Here is a 21,698-nt window from a genome sequence, read left to right on the forward strand (position 1 = left end):
ATGATATACCGAGAGTAGAAGAGAAGAAGCTTTGTCGAAAGAAGCTGGTAAACTGCAGAGCCCTAGCTAGTCTTTTTTGGAGACCATAAAGCTCACTAGAACTTTATAAAACCAATAGTGCTAAATGTTTCCATTAACAAAAATCATTTTAAATGCCATTTCCATCTCTATAGAATATACACATTAGGACAGACAAACATTAGTTTTTGCCATTGACCATTGAGAGGCTGTGCTTCATGGTATGTGGCAGGGGCATGGGTACTCTTTGCCAGGCATGGGGGATCTTTGTTGTTATTTGGTACATTTTAGAAACAAACATTAAACTCACTGGTAAGGACTTACCGGTTGTACTTCCTCGAGGAGATACTGTAGATATCAGTTCCTCTTAGGACTGGAGGTTTCCTGGAATGTCATAATCTTGGAAGGAGGTGAACAACTGGATGTGTAACACCAGGATCTTCACTGGGAGTGAATACAGAAAGATCAATTATCTAAGATGCAGGTAAAATAATTTCCCATGACCCCAACATTCATAGATGTCATCCAATCTATCAGCGCCTTTAAAAAGCCACACCTTTACTCAGAGCATTTAACAAGCTCTCCTTTTATGTCTTCTCTTTGCTGGATACTATGAGAGGTTAGGGGTATGTATAAACAAGATACAATCCCTGTATTTGATAATCTTACATCCTAGAGTATGACAAAGCATAAAGAATGAATGACAATGTCATTATACAGGATATATTTTGGTTTCGTCTGCATAAGCTGAAGAAAGCACACACACCTCTTCTCACACCACTTTCCAGCGAGACAGCCAAAGCCCATAGCAACAAAAAGTGAATCAAGTAATGCCACTTCATGCATTTTGTCCAATGAGGTGACTGTCTTCAATCCATATTCTCTTGATGCCCAGTGTCCCCGTCATGAGATGTCCCATCTCTGTCTAAACTTGGTTGGAGCCAGAAACTAAGACTGAGATTGTAGTCTCCCATCCGCATGCAGCTCATGAGCCTCCCTAATAGAAAACACTCCCTGTCCCTTGGCCACAGAACAGGCAGCCATTTGATCAGAAAAGCCAGCAGCCAGCTAGTGCAAATGGCAAATCCATCAGCACCATGATCCAAACGGTAAGGTTGGCAGTATTGTCGTCACGAATTAAAAATGACACATCACAACAATTACATGGTTTCTCACTGCCTGACATGCTGGTTCAGCCTAATTCCCAGACTGTTTCAGACACCCAAACAAATTAACGTGTTTTCTAATGATATAAAATTGTGTTGCTCTGTGTGTGTGTGTGTGTGTGTGTAAACCTCCATACAACCACATCATCATCAATTAAATATTTATCAGAGTTCCTCTGACCTGTGACAAGCATCAGCAATTGGCCCTTGGAGCATCGGTGTTGGCTATTTTTAAAAGCCAGCTTCTAGCCTCGATCAGTGGAACATGTTAAACCTCAATGAACAGCTCTCACTATCTTTTGTACTGGATCCATATTCCAGGCTGAATGAAGCTTTTAGAACCAGCAAGAACCAGATGGCCCTCCAAGATCATTTTTGAATGTTTGGATCTGAGTCATTTGTATGCGGAAGCCTTCACAAAATAGCAATCTGGGGAACATGCTCCAGGCTGAGTCCAGCTTTCCAGACAGCCCATCTTTGCCTACAATTGAGAAGACAAGCACAATATTGTAGGGTTCCACAAAAATATTGCAGCATTTATCTATATGTGTAGCACCAAATACATGGAGTGTCCCAGTCAGGCTGTCACTACAATGGTAGTTCGCCACCGCTCTTCCTCCTCACTCCCATCATATTTTTCTTTTTTCTATTGTACCTACAGTTTCTCCTCTAGCACAGGCATAAAGCCATCTTTGCGAATCGGCCAGCAGAGGGTACTACAATACCGGTGCAATAATCCAAATCATAGCAAATTTACAGCTGAAAAAGATTTAGACTAATTAAAATGGGCTTTGGTTTTACTATGTGCTTGGAGCTCCCAGCCAGAAAGAAGAGAGTGATGGGATGAAAGAGATGGAACCAAAACTGGTAGACAGGGACTGCTCATCAGAGGAAAAGGCAAGGCAGCAGCATAGGTTCAGTATCACTAGTCCAGGGGTGAGGCAAACCTAGATTTAAAAGTGAGAAGGAATCAAAACTAAGGGGTCAACCATTTCTAGGTATTCACCCTAGAAAAACTTTTTGAATACCTGTATGTGAATATTAATAACAGTTCCATTTATAATCACCCCAAACTGGGAACGATCCAGATGTCTTTTAATCAGTGAATGAAGAAACCAAGTATGGTATATCCATACAATGGAATACTACTCAGGGGTAAAAAAGAAGAAATTATGAATACATACAGTAACAGGGATGAATCTCAAAGGCATTATGTTGAGTGGTGGAAGCCATTCTTAAAACAGAAGTTACACGCATATGATTCCATTTAGATGACATTCTCAACAGATCAGCAGTTGCCAGAGATTGGGGCTGAATAGAAGGTATAACTATAAAAAAAATAGCATGAAAGAATTCTTTGGAGTTTTGGATATGTTCTGTATTTTGTTAGTGGTGATGATTATATCAATCTATACATGCGTTAAATTTATAGAAACTGTACACCAAAAATGAATGTCAGTGTTTCAACTTAATGTAAAATTGTTTCATTAATGGTATGCTACATTTAAAAAAGAAAATTTTTAAAAGAAAAAAAAAGACATTAAAAAAAGATGGAGACCGAGGGCAGAACAGGATAAGCAGATTGCCTCTTATGCCTCTCTATGTTTTTTGTGTCCATCTAACTTTGGAGAGCTCAGAAGAGGGAGGACAGTCTCACACTTTGTAAATGTGGTGCTCTTAGATTGAATGGTAAATTATAAAAGATAGAGTTGAGTTGAGACTTGGAGGATAAGTTAGCAGGAAATTGGTGAGAAGATCAAGTTCCTCACACTCAATTTGTTGTTGTGAACAGTGGTGTTTCACTGAGTATCAACCAGCATCTTGAGCTGAAGGGACCAAAGAAGCCACCTAGATCCACATGGTGGTGATAGAGCAAGAAGATCACCAGTCAGGGTTGGTGCAGGACCAGAATCTGCCCACCCTAGGAGCCAGCAACTATGCTGGTGTAGAAAAGAATCAAGTTAATTCTAGGAGCCATCATCCATGACAGTGTAGACAGCCTCAAGTTAATTCTTCACCTCATTCGCTGGTAGGAATAGGCTCATTATCTTTGGGCAGGGGTTTATTTGAGAGAGGAAGTGAGAAACAAAAGCTAGATAAATCTAATCTAATTCTCTCATTTACAGATGAGGAGCCTGGGAGAGCAGAGTAGTGGGAGTCCTCCAAATTGCACAGCTTGTGAGTGCCCTTCAGGGTTCTGTATGTTGGCCCTGGACCAGGGACCAGGGATGGTATTTCTTCTCATCTGCCTTAGGTAGCTGAGACTGTGTTTTACATTTAACAGATAGCAAGACAAACAAAGGTAACTCCATAGTATGCCGTTAGAATCCATTGAAAAATATACTACCTCCCTTCAAACCATTGTTGTTGTTCTTTTCTCAGATGAATTGCTCGAGAATTCCTGTGTCTGATTCTTATATCAGCCTTCTCTTATTCAATCCAATGATTAGACTGCTGATTGAAAAAAATAGTCCAAGGGTTCTTATCTATCAAATTGCCTCTTATGCCTCTCTATGTTTTTTGTGTCCATCTAACTTTGGAGAGCTCAGAAGAGGGAGGACAGTCTCACACTTTGTAAATGTGGTGCTCTTAGATTGAATGGTATGCAAAAAAAGTCCTGGTTGAGAAGTTGAGGCATAGGTTTTGCTCCAGATTTGCTGATAACTGCATGTGAGATTTTAGGTAAGTCTCTTCCTTTATCTGGGCCTTAATTTCCTCCTCTATAAAGTGAGTCAGTTGGATCTGAAGATCTTTAAGGTAATTTCTAGTCCTACAATGTTTCACTTCTGTGTTTAGTCTTACATGTAAATGATAAATACTTAAATTGATGCACAAAAGAACTGATAATTTTCAGTTTACGTCAAAAAATATGTACTTAGAGACTTAGAGTCTATTTTCAGGCTATATACTAGCCACGAGGGATATTAAAATAATTAAGAAATAAACCCTGCCTTTAATGACATACAATCTATGGATTACAACAAGAGTCTGGAGTTAAAGGTCATAGATTCAAGGACATTGCTCTATTTGGAATGACTCAGACCATTTATCTAACCTCTCTGAACCTATTTCTTCATCTATAAATTGTGAATAATAATAGCTCCCGCTGGGAGTGAAGAATAAAGGGAAGTATATTAGTTTTTATTCTTAAGTCGTTCATATTACTATCCTGCCCTCTTGAAACAGCATTTTTCTTTCTCGCCCATACCTTTTGGCAAATGATCTCCAATTTTAATCTCTCAAAGTTGAATAAGCTATTAATACTTTCAGATGCAACTCAAGTTTCACTTATCCAAGAAGACTTATCTGTCTGCTCCAGACAATACAGATCTCCCTTGCCTCTGGTGTTCTGTTGCCATTGTTTAATACTTCTACAGTACTGTCTATTGCTTCACAATTGACTTGGGTATCTGTGGTTTTAAGCTCTCCTGAATTCCAGTTCTTTATATTATCAACTGCCTATAGTGACTTCAAATTCTACCTGTATCAAGTAGAATCCACAATTATGTTCAGAAAGCCTACTCCTCTTCTTGGGCTCATTTCAGTTTATAGTATCTCAGTCACTCAAACTAAACACCTGTTTGTCATGTTTCCTCTCCATTACACCCTCATCCAATCCATCCTATATAATTCCAACTCATGTGCCTCTCAAGTCCATTCTTTATCATCTCTGTTGTCACAGCCTTACTTAAGTAACTCTTGGCTAAATTAAAGAAGTGGTAGAGGGAAGGATTTATCAGTATCACCTAGCAAGCATTTTTCAAAATGCTTACCTTCCCACAACTCCATATCGCATCAGAAGTGTGGTTGAAGGAGACAGAAGAGTGCAGGATGAAACAGCCTTATGTATTTTGCAAAAGCTTTTCAGGTTATTCTTATAGATTTCCCATTCCTGTTGAGAATCACTGTCTTAATCTTTCTCCTTCCAATCCTTCCTACCCCTCCTGCCAAAGTTACTTTTCAAAACTTCCAGTGAATCAATAAAGGCTCCTCATTGCCTTTCTTCAGGTTGGCTTTCACATTCTGCCCCAGGCCACTCTCTTGACCTTGTTTTCTTCAATTTCTTCCATGCCTATATTAGTTCATTTGTATTGCCATAAAGAAATACCTGAGGCTGGGTAATTATTAAAGAAAAGAGATTTCTTTGTCTCATGGTTCCGCAGGCTGTACAAGAAGCATGGCGCTGGCATTTGCTTCTGGTAAAGACCTCAGGAAGTCTCCAATCATGTCAGAAGGTGGAGGGGGTACAGGCATATCACATGGCTAGAATAGGACTCAAAGAGAGAAGGGAGAGGTCTCAGATTCTTTTAAACACCCAGATCTCGTGTAAACTAACTGAGCATGAACTCACCCATCATCAAAGGGATTGCACTAAGCCATTCAATAGGAATCCATCCCCATGACCTAATATCCCCTACTAAGCCCCATCTCCAACATTGGGGATGACCTTTCAACATGAGATTTGGAAAGGACAAACATCCAAACCATATCATTTTCCTCTGACCCCTGAAATCTCATGTCCTTCTCATACTGCAAAATTCAATCATCACTTTTCAATAGTCCTTCAAAGTCTTAACATCTTCTAGTGCCAACTCAAATGTCCCAAGTCCAAAATCTCATCTGAAGATGAGATCCTTCAACCTATGAGCCTTTGTGATCAAAAACAAATTATTTATTTCCCAGATACAATAATGGTAGAGGCGTTTTGTGGACATTCCCATTGCAAGAGGGAGAAGTTGGCCAAAAGAAAGGGGCAATCGGCCCTCTGCAAATTTGAAACCCAGCAGGGCAGTCATTGAATCTTAAAGTTCTAAAATAATCTACTTTGACTCCATGTCCTGCATTCAGGGCACACTGGTGCAAGGGGTGGGCTCCCAAAGCCTTAGGCAGCTCTGCTTCTGTGGCTTTGCAGGGTGTAGCCCTCATGGCTGCTGTCATGGTATGGAGTTGAGTGCCTGCAGGTTTTCCAGGCTCAGAATGTAAGCTGCCTTTCTTGGGTCTGGAGGGTAGCAGCCTTGTTCCCACAGCTCCACTAGGCAGTGCCTCAATGGAAATTCTATGTAGATGCTCCAACCCCACATTTTTCCTCTGTACTTTCCTAGTAGATGTTCTCTATGGGGGCTCTGCCTCTGTAGCAGGCGTCTGCCTGGGTACCCAGGCTTTCTCATACATCCTTTGAAATCTAGATGGAAGCTGCCTAGCCTTCACTCTTACATTCTGTGCACCTGCAGGCCTACACCACATGGAAGCTGCCAAGGCTTACAGAGGCTTGCACCTGCTGGAGCTTTGACCTGAACTGTACCTGTGGCCCTTTGGGCTGAGGCTGGAGCCAGTGTGATTAGGATGCAAGGAGCAACTTCCCAGAGTGGCAGGGTAGGCCTCTGGGCCTGTGATGGAAGGGGTTGCCTAGAAAATCTCTGAAACGCCTTCAAGGCCTTTTCTCCATTGTCTTGGATATTAGCACCTGGCTCCACTTCAGTCATGCAAGTCTCTCTTGCAAGGAATTGTTCCACAGACCACTTGTATTTCTCTCCTGAAAATGATTTTTTCCTTCTTTACCACATGACTAAGCTGCAAATTTTCCAAATTTTTAAACTTAAAGTTCCAAATTTAAGTCATTTATATGCTCCTGTATGTGATCCTGTATATGATCATAGGCTGTTAGAAGCAGCCAGGTCATATCTTGAATGCTTTGCTGCTCACCAGATATTCTAGGTCATCACTCTTAAGTTCAAGCTTCCTCAGATCTCTCGGGCATAAACACAATGCAGCCAAGTTCTTTGCTAGAGCATAACACAGGTGACCTTTACTCTAATTCCCAGTAACTTCCCCATTTCCATCTGAGACCTTGTCAGCCTAGCCTTCATTATTTATATTTCTATTAGCACCTTGGTCACAATCATTTAACTAGTGTCTAATATGTTCCAAACTTTCCCTCATCTTCCTGTTTTCTTCTGAGCCCTCCAAACTCTGCTCACTACCCACTTCCAAAGTCACTTCCGCATCTGCAGGTATCTTTATAGCAATATCCTGCTCCCAGTACCGATTTTCTATGTTAGTCCATTTGTGTTGTCATTAAGAAATATCTGAGTCTGGGTAATTTATAAAGAAAAGAGATTTAATTGGCTCAGCATTCTGCAGGCTATACAAACATGGTGCTAGCATCTGCTTCTAGTGAGGGCCTCAGGAACCTTCCAATCATGGTGGAGAGTAAAGGAAGAACGGGTGCCTCATATGGCAAGAGCAAGAAGGGGGAGGTCTCAGACTCTTTTAAACAGCCAGAGCACATGTGAAATAACTGAACAAGAGTGCATTCATCACCAAGGGGATGATGATAAGCCATTCATGAGGGATCTGCCGCCATGACCCAATATCCCCCACTAGGCCCAACCTCCAAAACTGGGGATCACATTTTAATGTGAGGTTTGGAGGGGACACACATCCAAACCATTATCAGTGCCCCGCAAGTTCCAGCCAAACGAAAGTAGGCCTTGTTTCTCTAAATACACCAGAGCCGTTCACAACCCCAAGCATTGGTTCATGCTGTCTCATCTTCTTGGGATTTTCTTCTTTTCTCATTTCACTCTTCCTACCTGGGAGCATTCCACTTAATTTTCAGTGCTCAGATCAAATGCCACCTCCTCCACGAAGTCTTAAGAAATTTCTACCCTCTTCCAGGCAAAATTAGTCACTCCTTCCTCTATGTATCTTCATATCACTCTATTCACAGTGCTAGTACACTGAATAGCAGCTTGGGTAGGTCACCTTTCTTAACTCCCTCCAAAAGGATCTGGGTTCCCCCTTTGGTCTCCTAAAACAAATTTTAGACCTCTGTTATAGTCTATACCCTATTCCACTCTGTGTGTACGTGGTGTGTTTTATAACCTGTTTGTCTCTTAAATTAGACAAAAATCCCCCTCAAAGATAGACACTGCCTTCTCCTTTAGCTTCCCAGCATGAAGCAAAGATTCTACTGTTTTAATGGACACTAAATAAATAATTCTTTAGGCAAGATTCAGATTAGACATCATCTTCTCAGGAAGCCTTTCCAAGCCCTAACAAGTGGTAGTGAGCTGCATCTGTCACATCAGCACCCTACATGTAGCACATTCTATTGAAATTACCTCCTTATGAGTCTATATCATTCACTAGACTGCAAGTTCCTTCTGGGCAGCAACAGTATTTTTCTCTCTCTCCTACCATGGCACATTGCACACTGCCTGGCAGACGGTTGTACTCGTCAGTGTTCTGGAACAACTACGCTGAATTTACTGTCATTTCCTTGCAGATGATAAACACTCCGAGTGCACTTATGGCATCTTTTACCACTCTCAAATTTTTGACAGCATCTTCCTCCAACCCTGAATTGAGAGCAAACATTCAAACAATATTTGTCAATTGACAAATTATTATTAAATGTTCCTGAATAAATTTAGGCCTGCATGTGAGAGGATGGAGTGTCCCACTTAGATGTGTTCCCAGGAAAGGAAGGATTTAGTCTTTTAATGGCCATACCCCAATTCTGTTTGTTGTCATGTATATATATCCTGATATTTCAGCAATGGTTAGTCAAGTCTCTAGTAGATTGATCTGTCACTGATTCAATCTCAGCTTATTGACCTGGTTCCATACTAGCCACTTTCCTCCTCTCCTGTGGTTCCAATATATACACCAGATTGGCATATTAACCTGGTCTAGGAATATTTTTAAATTAAAGGCCAGGCACAGTGGCTCACACCTGTAATCCTAGCACTTTGGGAGGCCAAAGCGGGCAGATCACGAGGTCAGGAGTTCGAGACCAGCCTGACCAATGTGGTGAAACCCTATCTCTACTAAAAATACAAAAATTAGCCTGTCGTGGTGGCGCACACCTGTAAATCCCAGCTACTCAGGAGGCTGAGGCAGGAGAATCGCTTGAACCCGGGAGGCGGAGGTTGCAGTGAGCTGAGATCACGCCATTGCACTCCAGCCTGGGTGACAGAGAGATACTGCATCTCAAGAAAAGGAAAAAGAAAAAAGAAAAAAATTAAAAGGGACATGGAAATAAAATTTTCGGGAAAATTCAAAATAATGCCTACTCATGAGACGAGTGCCGTTCCAGCAAAACTGAGGGTTGGGTCATTGCTCAATGCATTCATGATACATAGACCTGCTGGGTGATGAAAACTTACAACATTATCTAAAACTGAAATGTTTTGGAATTTTTTATGTGAATGAAAATATCAGGATATTTGTGGAAATAAACCCAATCTCACATCATCATTATTAAAATAAAAGTTACAATGCTACTGTGTGATACGTTTTATTTTAAGCATAAAATAAAGCATGTTTTACTATTATGTTTTTTAAAAGCATAAACATGAAAAGAAGCTCCCTTTTTCTCCATTGTTTAAATAAAATAACATAAATCTCCTTTTACAAGTTTATAAATTAATCAACCATTGTTAAATGCCTGGGCATAACTTAGCTGACACCATATCCAAACATTAAGCTAGCTACTGAGCAACCAATGAGAAGGTAGTTTTTCTGGAAGTTGGAAAATCACATTAACTTGATGTAAATAAAAAGAACAAGCTCAACATTGATCACAGCATATCAACTGGGAGGAGGAATGGACGCACGGTTGCCATGATAATATATCACAATTGCAGAGATGTCAAAAAATTTTAAGGGTTTTTCCAGATAGGTCTAGTATGAAATTACTTGGAGGCAAAAAATAATGACGCTGCACTTCTTTCTTAAAGGAAAACTCATGGGATATCAGTGAACTTTAACTCACATCTTATGATTTTATTTAAAAGTCCCCAGAGTCCTGATTACTCCAAAATTCTGTGATCTAGGATTGATGATTTTCTCTCTGCAGTGAGGTCATTGATGTGATTAGCTGCAATGCAGTATTTTAAGACTCCATTGAGAGGAACGGAATAAAGTCAAGAACTGAGGCACTCGTCCAGATTAGTCTTATAAAATCTGATACTAGATGAGAAAAAAAAAAAAAAAAAGTTGCTTTGGACTTGAATGGTCCCAACTGACTACCTATACAACCAAAATTCACTGATATAAAATGGGATGATATGGAATATCCAAAATCACTAGTCCTAGTCAGAGAAGGGCAGGCCCCAGTAAAGGTCAACACCCCGTAGGCCTGAGTTGCCATTTCAAGTCATTTCTCAGGTTAGTAAATAGCGGGGAAAAAAAACAAAACAAAACATTTTAAGGAGTTTTGGCGCTTCTCATATTATTCATTCTAATATCCCTACGTTTGACTTCTGTCAGTTTTACATAAAAGAAATAAAAATTCACAAATATTTAAAATGTCTCAAATGTGCAAAAATGTTGATTTTCTCTACCAGGAAATAGGTGCCTGAAACCAGCAAAGGGCATCATATTGAAATAACTTTCTTATTCGGTTGTGAGTTTCTTAAAGGGCAGTCCAGGTCTCAGGTCCTATTAACCAGCCCAGAGCAGCAACTGAATTCCTATAAAATCTCAAATACAACCTTGAAAAGTAATGCACGCTAGCATAGGGATCTGGACCAGAGAGCATAGGTCTTAGTCTGAGTACATGCTCCAGCACCACATGTTTCTTAATCTTAGGTAAGCCAAAACGGTCTTTGTTTTGTTGTTGTTGTTGTTGTTGTGATGGAGTCTCACTCTGTCGCCTAGGCTGGAGTACAGTGGTGCAATCTCGGCTCACTGTAACCTCCACCTCCCAGGTTCAAGCAATTCTCCTGCCTCAGTCTCCCAAGCAAGTAGATGGGATCACAGGCGCATGCCACCACACCCGGCTGATTTTTGTATTTTCAGTAGAGACGGGGTTTCACCATGTTAACCAAGCTGGTCTCAAACTCCTGACCTCAGGTGATCCACCTGCCTCGGCCTCCCAAAGTGCTGGGATTATAGGCATGAGCCACTGTGCCTGGCCCAAAACTGTCTTCGATCTTTAGTTTCCTCTTACGCATGGCAGAGAAAAAAAAAAATCATCCTTCCAAGAGTACGATGATGAAATACATATTGAGAGTCAAATAACTTTAATTTCTTGGGAAAAAAGGCTTTGTACAATAACAATAACCTGTTTTCTTCAAAAAACTGACTAATATGAATATATCACATTTACTCTGCCAGTTCTTGATTTATAGTTAGATACTCTGATCTTACTGGGTAAGGGCACTGGTGTTCCTTGCCAGCCTTTATTTTAGCTCTACCTTGCCAGTGGTTGGGGCAAGGGTAGAACGAGAGGACCCAAAGGAATGGGGGATAATAAAAGGGATTGAAGAAGGCTAGAGAGGCATTGCTAGCTTTTTAAAGAATTGCTAATCTGAGATATTCCTGTTAATATCTGCCCACAAACTTTCTTTTTAGCACTTGTGGAGTAGGTATTTTGCATATATTCTTCTCATTCTTCCAGATTTACACTCAGAGAAGAGTAGAGGGGGCATTTTCTCCAAGTCATCACTGTTTCTTTTACATAGACTTTCACATTAAATGAATATATATTCACTTAATAGGAATGAATAGATATAAATGACTATGAATGAATATTTAAAAATACATATCAGTAAAATAAATACCAGCCGTGCATTACAACATAACTTCTCTTAGAATATGCTTGGAAGTTTTATAATCTACTTAACACACCACCTGTAAAAATAATAGTTATTTTTCAAGGAAATTCCAAATGTCAGTCTATATGAATGAAATAATACCTATCCCTGCCACACACTAAAAAAATACCAGGGAGGAAAACAGAACTTTGTCAGAGCATTCTCTATACCAGGGTCTTCATTTTGCGTATTTGCTTATTTTTAACCCCAACTCCTTGAATATAAAATATGATATCCAAATGCTCCCCGTTTGCTCACTTTAACAAACCATGAGAAGATTTCTGTTTCTTTGCCCAAATATCACAAGCATTGTTTGTTGAGTCGGTTGATTAGCACGGTAGAAAGTCTGTGTTTTGCTGATACTTTTCACGTGTTGTATGAGTACTACCAGGAAACCGGCCTCAAAGTAAATGAAATGAGCATGTTATCTCTGAAGGCCTGGTACAGTTAGGAAGTGGAAGGCATTCGGAAAGGGGAAGCTCAACTTTGTCCTCCCAATTCAGAGTGAAAAAAAGAAATCCAACAAAGTTTAAAAAGTGGGAGCTCTGAAAGCTGTGTCTGCTACTTAACTGTAGAGTCTCAGTGACATGCTTTTGAAAAAGAAAACTTTTTCAATTAATGGGGCCATTGAAAATAAATTTAGTATTTTTGGTCATGTGCTGCCATCTTAGTGATTATTTTAAATCAGACTGAGAGCATTATGGGTAAAGAGACGGAGAATGGTTTCGTCCTATTCCATCTTCTGTCTACCTACATGTGTGATCTTCTGCTTCATGTTCTTCCAAAATTCCAGAATGTGTGCTGTATTTCCCTTTCTTTTTAAAAGACATTTGTATTTTCAGGGCTCAGAAGATATACATTACAAACAATATTTTGACTGTATTATGTTCGGTGTGTTAAATATTGGAGGTGGTCATTTTTAAGAAATGCCAAGTTTAAGTCTTCAGTCTGATTTACAAGTTTTCTATCTATTGGAGCAATTACAGACACTTGTTGAAATATCTGGATTAATGGTTGAACTTGAATGTATGCTTTCAAAACGTCTTGGGATGGACCTTGGCCACAAGATGAGTTGCTCCTTTCAAGTTGTTCCAGAAGTTAAATATCTGCAGAGGACACAGGCTAAGAGATGGAGTTCCCTCCAAATCTGTTCTCCCGAGGGTTTCAGCATTCCTTCCAGCTCCTTGGAGAACTACGCTATTTGTGAGTGCAAAAAGAACTTGTTTCGACTGCTTCAACTGTAGAGACTCAGCTTTTCATTAACCTCTTTGTCTCTTCTAGCATTTTAGGTGGAAATATTACCCAGCCTTGTAATATTTCAGCCATTTCCTTCCTTCCCCCTTCATTTCACACCTTATTAAAGTATAACTGATCAGAAGATGGGACCATCCATTTTTCTCCATCCAAAATACACTGAAGAAGTTAGCAGTGCCAACTTCTCCTTTCACAAAAGCTTTGGAATCATTTGTTTAAATTTGACTTTTGAATCAGCCCCAAGTGACTGTTCCTTGGCAACAAAATATGTAATTTTATCACAGATAAATTTTCCTTGCTCACAATTCCTGGCCTGGAGTTGCTGTAAGGATCATCTAGACACATGCTGGAAATTAAACAGTGTACTACCAGGGTGGCCGCAATTAAATTCAGACTTGCATTCAAACCATGGCCCGCTCTGCATTTCTTGGAGAAGTTTGCTTTCTAAAGACATTTCAGAACGTCTTTTCACAAAAGAAAGAGGCAGGGTGGCTGGACCCAAGTCCCCTAAATCAAGGCAATGAGAACGAAAAGGCAGAGATGTATTTGCAGCATGCCAAACTAGATGTTCATATACAGGAAGATCTCAGGCTTCTAATTTAGGGTGTTTTCTTCTGGAACCCAAAGGTAATTCTATCCACACCTTCACAGACAGACTACAATTATTATTTGAAAAAGAAAGAAATCATGAGTTCTCATCGAACATCAACCCACCAGCATGTGTTATAAAATGGAATGGCTCCTTGAAAGAAAATATTTCCTCCTCTGCATGCAGACATATCCCCCCGACTTAAAAATATATTTTAGAATTGAAAAGCTGAATGCTTAGCAAATTCTGAAAATAGTGAAGAGTTCTGGACTGAAGCCAAATGTTACATGGCTTAAGGGAAAAGTGATCAATTTAGAATAATTTTGTCTAGATACTTATAGATAGTACAATATTTAGAAGGAAGAAAACTATGGAGGACCATTTATAGGTATGCGATATTTCTAGGCTAAAACTAAGTTTGTAAAATGTGTAAATTTGTTTTTTAGCAAAATCGTTTAAAGGTGGAGTTCAAATTTAATCTGCTTCTCTGTTTTTTTTAAAGGAAAAACAAGTTTAATCACTTGTATTGATTTGAAGAAATATAAATAGCATAAAGTTAAAGTTGCTGGAAGAGATCTTCACATTTTCATGTTATGTCAAATTCCCATTTGAAATACTTTCCTAAAAATCTGTTTTGAGGGTGTAACTCTGTAACCTTTGAAAACTTTGGGAGTTGTCAGGAGTTGGCCTGTTCATAGAAGACAATCACTCATGCATAAATGTCATTCAAAAGAACAGCTATGTTTAAGGTACAAAATAACATAGTACCAAGACTTAACAGCCACACAAATGATAGTCAACCCTTTTTTTTTTTTTTTCCTACAGAGCAGAGAGTTACCACAGAAATTTCACATGCAAGCATAAATGATCTGAAAAAGACAATCACCAATTTAGGCTGAACTGATTTCAACATTTGAGCAAATTACAAACAGCAGACCTGGCCTTCCTCACAATTTCCATCTAGTTGTTTCACTGAACAAAAATAAACAAATGGAAAGCTTGACAGATGAATAAGACTTTTCTCATGATTTTTAAAAAATGAAAATGCAACAGGAAAGCAAATATCACCGCCGAAGTTCTTCCGAAGAAACTGCCTGTGGTATGTAGGCTGGAGCAAAGACTCCAAAGCCTGCCCTCGATCTCGCATCAGAATCCTCCACTTTTGCTGTGTTTCCTAATTTCGTAGACTCTATTGCTGAGCTCTTTATCAAAACAGTGTGCAATAAAAAAGCCTCCACCGTTCTACTAACTTGCAATTTTCTCCCTCCTCCTGGACAGAGGCCACTAGGAAGGGAAAGCCTCAAAAAAAAGAGCAGTGAAAGCGAAGAAACAATAGACAACCGTGGCTTTGACAATGCCGTCCCTCAACCCCCTTTCTGCTCCTGCTGTGACACTCGCATTCAAGAGCAAGGACGTCTGCCATCCGATGCATGGACAATGGAATGAGGAATACAAGGCAGGGGGGAAAAAAGGAAATCAGATGAATTCTGAGCTAAGATGGCAGGGCTCTCACCTTTTCCATTTTGGGGGATTTTTTTGTTTTTTGGTTTGTTTTTTTTTTTTTTTTGCCAACAACAACAACAAAAAAAGCCTGGATGGAGTCTTCCCGCAGAGAAGAAATAAAAAGAGTGTTTGAGTTGTTGGATGGTTCTGAAGGCTTCTGAATTTGCAAACGAATTTTAGAACTATTTGCAGAAGTCTACTCGCTGCCAGCTATCTATCTCTCTCTCTCTCTCTCTCTCTCTCTCTCTGTTTTATGTCCTGCTATCTCCATCATGCCTCTGTTACTATGAAGACTTTCTGCCTGTGTAAGTAAGTGAGTGTGCATTCCTTAATGTTTGAATCAAGACACACGTCTGCATGCATTTCTAATCTAAGAAGCCTATAGCAGTTTCTACAACTATCAATTAGTCAGCAATAGCTGAGACCTTCAATGCTTCTGAAGGAACAAAGGTGGAAAGACATGCAAATACTCCAGCATCTGGATCATGCAACTTGCTGGCTACAAATAACGGCACCTTCTCCGGCTTTTATCTGTGTTTAGTCCTCAAATCTATGTAATGCTATGGGTTATTAATGTATCCAGCCACATAATTAGGTATGGAGCGTTCTAAGACATATATGTTTCTTTGGCATTATTGGGAATAAAATGCATTAAGCTGAACTAAAAGGAAGTGCCTGCTGACAAAAAAGAGTTTATCATATATGTAATCTACATTCCATTTTAATCAACACCCACTAGAACTGAAATTAACTATACAGTACAGTTCTTTGTTCATTTCAGTGGTTTTTATGAAAGAAGCTAAGAAAATAGTGATTAAAAAAGGAAAGCTAAATATTTAGCTGTAGAAAAGTATATAATAAGATTAATTTTCCTCCATAAATGAAATCATTTTGGTTTAAACTCAAGCCTGGATTTTGGTTAATGTTGAGTGGGTTTGTGTTAGGGGCTGTGTTTAGTTGCACGTGTTGTGAGTACCGGCTTACATTGGATATGTCTGTGTTAACTTGTATTGAATAGATGCTGGGCTAACCACCTGAAACAAATAAAGACTTCTTTTATCTCATGTTACAGAAACCTCAAAAAAAATCAACTCTTCTGAAAAACAATGCTCTGCCTTACAGTTTTCAAGGACATTAAAATATTGCTAACTTGAAAACACAAGAAGAAAGAGGGTGGTATAAGTAACAGCTGATCTCACTCACTTTTAAATATAAATCATTTCAAATGGAATGATGTCCTTTGCATCTGATGCTATCTGTGATTTTGTCCCTCTTTTCTGGTGCATGAAAAGCAATGCTTCTTTCCTCTGCCCTTCTCGTTAGAATTGAAATAATTTTCAAGCAAGGTATGGAAAATATCATGAAGGTTAACAATTTTCTCTAACTCCGTAAACACAACAGAAAGTCTCACCTGAGCACAGGTATTCACAGCCAAGCCGTAGCAGAAGCTGCAAAACAATATCACCTCATTTCCCTCTGCTATTCATTCCTTTTCTTGGGACTATCACTCCAAAGAGCAAATTGTTTTCTTCCTAAAGAAAATAGCTCAGACAATAATTTTACCCTTGTTAACTTGTGAGGTAACCACACAAGCTGAGAAATTTGGAACTAACACTCAAAGAGAAAACCCAAACAATAGAGCAGAAAAACTGAGTTGCAGGGACCGGGAATGAGAGTCTAGCAAGCTTTTATAATGAGGAGAGGTGTTAGAAATCAGGATAAAGCAAGTCCTTATCAAGATAAAGCAAGGGTAGACAGGGGGGCACAGGAACCCCCATCAAACCCTGTCACTTAAGAAAGAGAAAATTCTAACAAGGTTGAGGAAGAGAAAGGAAATGGTGCTAAATAGCTGGCGAGGTGACCCACCGTCCTGTTTGCTCCTTGGCTCTTGCCGAGGGGAATAACAGCCACAGCAGTGACAACGGAGTTCTAATGTGTCAGGTGCAACCTCTGCCCCGTGCTCTCTACCTCCCAAAAAGGAAAGAAAATCATGCCTCAGATAGAACACAACAGGAACGAGCAGGCGCCATCGTCAAGTCCCGGACCCCATCAGCACCGGCTGGTCTATGAAAGCCTCGGATCAAGGGTCCCATTCAAAGGCAACGAAGAACCAGAGACAATGGCAAATCAAAAACTGGCAGGGTTTCTGGAATAATTTAATTCCTCACTCCAGAATTTAGATGGGTATAGCAAGAAACACAGGCGAGAGCTCCTTCACACCAAGACGCGAGCATATGCCTGCCTCTCTGTGGATGTATTTTTAGACATAATATCATGGGGAAGGCAGCCTGTGCACTCATCAACAGCATTTGCTTCCTAACGTGGGTGCAGCCTCTTTTTCACTCTGAGAGTAGCTGATGAGCAGAGGAAGTAATCCACATTTCTCACCAAGCCAAAGGTCAGGAAGGAGGACCCCAAACCACAATCCATTGTCTCTGTGCTCAGAAAGCATTAAATACATTTTCAAGATGTGTTCCAGTATGAGGTCATGCCGTGTGGCAATTCGTTCACTTCCTATGTTTCCGCAAATGACTTATTCTATCACCCAAAAGCATAACCAGAAAAAGAAATCACACCTTGACAAAGACAATTCAAACACTGTAGACGAAGGATAAAAATATTTGACAGGATATCTATTATTAATAACATGTACTAAACTTTTTAACATGTCTGTTAAAAGCAAGAGATGGATAATGTTTTATGTCAGATTTAAATGTGCTTTAGAATTGGATATTCCTCGCATTCACTTCAAGCTTCAAATATTTAAAATAATAAACACACACAAAAAATAGCTCAGCTCTTTAAAATGTGATAAACTAGAAAGGAACAACTCAGCCTTTGCAAGCAAATTAACCATAGTCTGGTATATTCTTATCTGATCTGGGGAATTTTCCCTTCTTGTGGAGGATTTAAAAATTTTTAAAGACTCTTTTAAATTTTTCATATTAAAGTAGTAATCAAATATGTATGTGGACATATCTATACATAGAAAAAATTCTCAAGTTAACTTAAACTTATGAGAGAAATCCAAGGAATAGTAGGTCAAACCATCAGAAAAGAAAAATAACCATAAAAGCAATTTTTAACCACCTACCAATTTCTAGTTTCATGCACTTCTGGAATACAAATGGACTGAATGGAAATGAATGAAACTAATTTTTCACAACCACTATATTGCAAAACAAAATTACTTAAAATGAAGAACAAACAGCCCACCTTCCATATTTTTGAGTCAGAATTTGTTTGTGTCAGAATTAGTTTTTTTAAAAATATCATATGTAAGTAATCTATAAAAGAGAGTTACAGGATGGATTATTTCTAACTCTACAAATAAGCATTCTGAGTGTTGATTTTCCTTTAACGATTGAAACAGTTTACAATTTCACATTGTAAATCTCACTAGGACTGAATAATGCTCTCACATGGATTGACAAAGAAAGAATAATTCATGTCAGACCAAAAGGCTTCTTTCAGTCAGTTTCATGCAGCTTTCTTCCAACAGATCTGGGCCAAAACAAATGTAGAATCTTGAGCTGAACTATCCATCACATTTCCCTAGTCTTTCAATTAATGACACTGCAATCAGATCGATAGAATGTAATAAGAAAAGAGCTTTGCATTTCTATACCTATTAATTCGCTGAGTAACTCCAGCAGTAAAACGTGACCTGAAAGGAAAAACACTCAAGGAAAATGAATTCTCTTAGCATATTGAGCAATGATTCCCTGACCCAAATATGAACACTAGAGTTTCTATCTTCCAACCATGGTTATTAAGATCTAAAGATCAGATTGCCTTGTCAAGAGTGAGCTTATTCTTTTTTCACAAGATTCTCTGCAATACACTCACACCACAAGAGGTCTAGTCAAATTGGCCATTTTTTAGAATTTTGGAACAAACATCTTTGAAGTGCAGGTTAGAGTATCTGAAAGGAAAGGCATTGTTCTTCACTTCCTAGGCCACCCTGAACTACCACATTTCTGATCTTGGTTTTCTGTGATGTTCTGCACCAAGGAATTGGGTTTAGAAAGGGTGAGGCAGGGAAGGAATCGTGGGAATGCTAATTGAGCTCAGCCCCATTCCAAATTATTGCATTGGTTTGAGCCTATGCAAACAGCGACAGACATAACAATGCAACACGATGTCTGGATACTCCATATTTATCACCAGAGACAGAGAACCAGGAACACACAGGATGAGCTCTCCGTGGGAAGGATGAGGCAAAGAAAGGCTGGCCTGAGATGTCCTGTATTATCATGTGTGTGTCTAGATTTTAATGTCACTGGAGGTTCATAAACAGTAACTTTAGTCATAAAAAGTAGACTCTTTCTACTAAATTAGGGTTATAATGTAGTTCAATCAACCACTAGTGTAGCAGAAAGAACATAGGTTTTGTTGCCAGACAAACCAGAGTTTGATTTTCAATTCTATCATATACTAGTTAGCACCTCTGAACCTCAAATTTTTATTAGTGAAATAGAAATATTATTGCTTACTTGAAGGGCTACTATAAGAGTTGAGTGAGACAACATATGTAAACTATGTGGCACATGACAGCTAACCCTTTCCCCTCCCAATCCTTGTGTTTCCAAATATAAACCAGCAGTAAAAATACAATCTTGGCTGGGCACAGCGGCTCAGGCCTGTAATTCCAGCACTTCGAGAGGCCCAGGTGGGTGGATCGCTTGAGCCCAGGAGTTCAAGACCAGCCTAGGCCACATAGTGAGGCTCTGCCTCTACAAAATAATTTTTTTTTAAGTTAGCCAGATGTGGTGGATGTGCCTGTAGTTCTAGCTACTTAGGAGGCCAAGGTGGGAAGATAGCTTGAGCCCAAGGAGGTTGAGGCTGCAGTGAGCTATGATCACACTACTGCACTGCAGCCTGGGCAACAGAGCAAAATCCTGTCTCAAAAAAATAAATAAATAAAAAAGGAAAAAATGCAATCTTCTTGTACGAATTAAATGACATAATGTATATAGAACTCTCAATAAACTGTTCAGCAATGCACAACTGAAGGTATTATTGTTGACAAAAATAACAATAATGCCTTAAAAATTGAATATGTTATTTCATGTAAGACATAAAAAAATAGTATGGTCTGGAACCTCCCTTTTTTGCAATTATGTGTTTAAATCCAAGGGGAAATATTGCTACTGGAAGAGCTGTATCAAGTGAGTTGGCCAACAGCAACCAGTCTTTCAGTGCACGCCAATCTCAGTTGCCAATGGTAGCACCATCTTTTGAAGGTAAAAAAAAAAAAAAAAAAAAAGTACTTAAAATTCCAAGTTGAAACTACAAGAAGAAATCTAGCAGTGAGTTGGCGGAAACACCTTTGCTGAGAAGTAAGAATAGCACGGCTAAGTGTTCCCTGTGTTTGCAATGAAAGAGGAAAAGATCTGATTATTCACTTAATAAGTTTTTGTCTATCAGTAGAATATTCATAAAACAGTATAGGTGGGAGCTGTAAGGAAGATAAATTACCCTCAAAGAGCTTTAAGTCTAAAGAAAAAATATTTACGTCATAAAATGAAAATAATTACAAAACCTGAAGTGAGAAAACTACTAGTAGTCTTGGAATAAAGTTTGGCGGTAATTGATGTTTGACATCTGCAATATCAGAAGTATTTTAAAAGGCCCTCTTTTATTACTTTGTCATGACAATCATTAACTAATGAAATCAGACAATAGACGAGAGCTGAAAATAATTGCTGCAAAATATCAAGCTTTATTAAGACATCAAGTTCATTACCTATGCATGGTCTGGATAGAAAATCTTGGAAGGCTTGCAGAAACTAGAAAACCCATTCAATAGGTATAATTAACTGAAGAGGATGTCTGCTGCTTTTAGGGGAAAATAATAATAACAATATCTACCACTTACAGACTACTTATACAATGCCAGACAACGTGCTAAGTGTTTTATGTCTAACAACGCACTTAATCTTCAAAATATCCCTAAGAGATGTGTACTACTGTTATCATCACAGCTTTACAGATCAAGAAACCAAAGCACAAAGAGGGCAAGTGACTTGCTCAAGATCACAGAGCTAGCACATAATAGAGTCAATTTCACACCCAAGCAATTTGATGCCTGAGCCCATGCTCTTGACCACTCTCATCATTTTTTCCTCCTTAGAACCTCATTAATCTGATTTTCAGTAAAAGTGGGACCAAATGGCCAATAAGCTAAGTTTACTGTGGGTAAACTCTAAGAAAAAGAGAGAGAGAACGCACTCGGTCAAGTATAACTTATGGTCAGAAGCAAAATATAGCAGTGTAAATTTATTCATTCCTTGAATGCATTCATTCATTCAACAAATATTACTGAGCCTGACTCTACTATACTGAGCAGATCTCCACCCCCATCAAAGCTCACAGGCTAGTATATGAGACTGCCACTAAAAGAAGCAATTGGGCCAGGTGTGGTGACTCACAACTGTAATACCAGCATTCTGGGAGACGAGGCCGGAGGATTGCTTGAGCCTGGGAGTTCCAGACCACCCTGGGCACATAGCAAGACCCTGTCTCTACAAAACTTAGCTGGGCGTGGTAGGGTGCACCTGT

At 39.2% G+C, this 21,698-nt stretch overlaps 1 long non-coding RNA gene across 1 annotated transcript in view; it reads right to left on the bottom strand.

Moving 5' to 3' along the window:
• Positions 1 to 21,698, bottom strand: part of LOC105528272 — a 198,533-nt gene that overhangs the window by 123,025 nt on the left and 53,810 nt on the right. The window contains exons 2-3 of the long non-coding RNA XR_001004334.1: positions 1,366 to 1,665; positions 343 to 462 (exon numbers count right to left, since the gene is read on the bottom strand). This is a non-coding gene — a long non-coding RNA (uncharacterized LOC105528272). The remainder of the gene's footprint in view (positions 1 to 342; positions 463 to 1,365; positions 1,666 to 21,698) is intronic.

Source organism: Mandrillus leucophaeus, unplaced genomic scaffold (assembly GCF_000951045.1).
Source record: "Mandrillus leucophaeus isolate KB7577 unplaced genomic scaffold, Mleu.le_1.0 Scaffold71, whole genome shotgun sequence".
Taxonomy (NCBI): domain Eukaryota; kingdom Metazoa; phylum Chordata; class Mammalia; order Primates; family Cercopithecidae; genus Mandrillus; species Mandrillus leucophaeus.